Here is a 3,239-nt window from a genome sequence, read left to right on the forward strand (position 1 = left end):
CTTCTACCTGCAAAATCAGTTTTACAGTACCTGATTCAATCGGCGATCTTTACGCTCGTCCCTCCTTGGTTTAGATTGTACATTCCAATGGCGCCCTGGCAGTGGATCCGGAGGTCTCCGATCTTAGCAACGTTAACTAACAAAAGTTGAACTCTTTGTTGTGGCGTGTCATTTGGAACGTGTCTATGTTTTCATACTTTCGTGGCACCTGACAAGTCCTTGCCTTGTACTTGACTTTCCACGCGTGTCCCATCCCGGCGTGTACACGGTCGGAACTCGTGTCACACGCGATGTGTACATATAGAATACAACACAGGGTATTCCGTACCGCCCGAGGTATCGTCCCAACCGTGGGTCGGATCGCCCGACGGAGACTCCGTGTTGTATTTTATTTATGTCCATACCCACCCAAGAAAACGCGCCTTTAAATGCAAAATGAGCCAAAAGTTGGTGCCACTAAACCCTAAAATGCAGCAACATCAATTCCAACGTTCGGATTCTGTATTCCACTCTTCGAATGCGGCGCACGCAGTTAGGGCAAAACGCGTTCGAATCGTTCTATGGAAACTATGGAAGCCCGGGCCGGACCGTAAAGTACGTCCTGGTCCGGAACCCGTTATCGAACGTTATCGCGGCTGGGGTACTGGATATATGATTTTGGAAACGGTCAGACGTTTTAGGTAGCATCTACTACCTTTCGTCAGTGACACTAAGACACTGCAGGAGAAATGTAGAAACAGAAACACACACACACACACACACAAATAAACGCTGGTGAGAACGGGGTGTTAGAGAGGCAATATATCAATTAATCAATCAATCTTTATTGCGCAACAATTGCAATGGATACAATGTATGGCAAGTGTTTAAATCAAAAGATAACAACAATACTAAAATCTACTTCTAGATACCTTATTCTAACGCTACCCTATAATTGTGCGTGATGGATTATACAATATATATGGAACATGGATACAATGTTAACATAAGTTCAAGGTGTCACAGATGATATTGTTTCTTTTCCGAAGAGCATAGGATATGAATTGGCCTATATACAAGGATATTGGTTCAGGACATGACATCAGTAAATTAAAAGTATCTGAGCTTGTCTTAGGTAAGGTAATGTTTGAGTTACGTGAAATCATATTCATAAGTGTCAACCTTTCTTCAGTATACATGGGACAAGATAATAAAAGGTGAAATTCATCTTCAACAGTATGTTTACATGTAGGACAGCGTCTCTGAGTGGCTGGTACATTCTTATAACGACCTTTTTCTATTTCTAAACAATGTGCACTGATTCGTAGTTTGGTTATGTTAGCAACAAATGATTTGTTTTGGATTGATGAAAGGTACTTCTCAAAAGTGAAGTCCGTTTTGAATTTAGAATAGGTTTGCAGTTTATTGTAATTTCTTGCCTCCAGCCAGAAACAAACGTGTCTTTCAGATGTTGTTTGAACACGTTTCCAAAATGCTTGGCATCAACTGTTGGGTTTAGCCAAACATTTTATATATGAAAGAATGTACAACCCCAACCTTAAGGGGGGGGGGGGCTACAGGTAGAACTTTCTTGCACTTGAGCTAAAAATATTGTCCACAATCTTTAATTTCGACCAATGGAAATCATCAACTTTAGTCACTGCGTTTAAAGAGATGTTGCCAAAGAGATCTTTTGAAAAATTCATCAAGTTTTGTCGTTCTATCTCAAGTCACTAAGACGAAAGTTGTTGCGGCATATAGCTACACCCCCCTCCCCCTGAAATATTTGCACATATAATGTTTTGCGTCGATCAGTCAGAGATCTGGGAACAACCGTTTCAAATGGCAACGACCGTTTTACGAGACGGAAATGCGCTTCGTCTCTAAGGAGCACAACTGTTTATTTCCCGTTTGCCTTTGCAACAAGTCTAGCGACCCTCTCTTGGAGATCAGCTTGGAGTCAACATTACCTTAAGCACGGCTTGAGCACTCTTCAGTACAGCTGTGTTTTGGTGTGCGTGACGGGTGGGTGAAGGTAGAGGGTGGTTGGTACACGTTCTATTATCAAAATTAATTAGTTCTCTTGGTTGGGGAGAAATTAGAAGGAATATCACAGCACGAAAACTTAGATTTACCGGGCCAGTATAGTTTGGTAATGTTTACTTTGATTTTTCTTAATAAACACTTCTGAACTTTACAATGACAGTAAATAAAGGTCAAGTACGATAATACCGGACTTTTAACGGTTGTAAAGAAAATTGCTGCAATTGACCTTTATTTACTACCATTGCCAGATACTATGTACTTAGTCAACATTATTTGAGTTTACAACCTTTGGTAAATCCAACGTTTCGTGCAGTAGTGAATTATTTGAAGGGGAAGTACTGAGAGTAATATAAATCAATACTAATAGTACTGAGAGTAAATCAGTAGTGATTTTGGTGTACTACTGCGAACCGTGTCGGTAGGAAGGTAATGCAGTGAAGAATATCCGGTAAAACCTTTTTGCCCACTCTTTTTACACGTACAGCTACAGGTTTATCCGTGTTAGTATCTGATATTGTTTCAGCGCAAATTGTAAAAAAAATGAGCAAATCAAACTTTGATCATTAAAACCCTTTTCGTCATTTTCTACCACTAAGCTATTGGGGTAATATTTGCTCTTCTTCTCGGCAACAACTGACTTTTATCTGATTACATACAAAGTCTGCGTCACCAATCATTTTTACGATCACCTGGAGGTGTTCAAGCCACCAAAAACTACAAAAACCACTCTAACTCCAGTTGTAGGTAATTTCTTGCCCGTGCTTTTCTCCCCTTTCTTATACCGACATTCCACTTAGACGGCGCTCTCACGGCGCTCTCTCTGTGACCTGAAATTGGCCAGAGCTCGGAGAGAGCGCCAAGGTCGCCATGGGAGCGCGATGGGAGCGCGATGAGAGCGCGATGAGAACGCCATGAGAGCGCGATGAGCGCGACGAGCGCCATGAGCGCCGTCACCTCGGCGATGGTAATGAACCGCGCCATTGTGGGGTCGTGTGGCGTAGCATAAGAGTGCTCGACTCGGAATCAAGAGGTCCCGTGTTCGAGTCCTGACATCCTACCGATGTTGTTCCCTTGGGAAAGGCACTTTACACTACTCTCCAAGCAGAGGTTTGGGTTTTGGGGGTATTTTTAGCGTGTTTTTAGGCTTTTTTATCGGGGTTTCTCTTTTGCACTGAATTTTTTTTCCCACCAAACCCAACTGTGGGAAAAAAATT

This window comes from Branchiostoma belcheri, unplaced genomic scaffold (genome assembly GCF_001625305.1).
Source record: "Branchiostoma belcheri isolate BF01 breed outbred unplaced genomic scaffold, Haploidv18h27 scaffold118, whole genome shotgun sequence".
Taxonomy (NCBI): domain Eukaryota; kingdom Metazoa; phylum Chordata; class Leptocardii; order Amphioxiformes; family Branchiostomatidae; genus Branchiostoma; species Branchiostoma belcheri.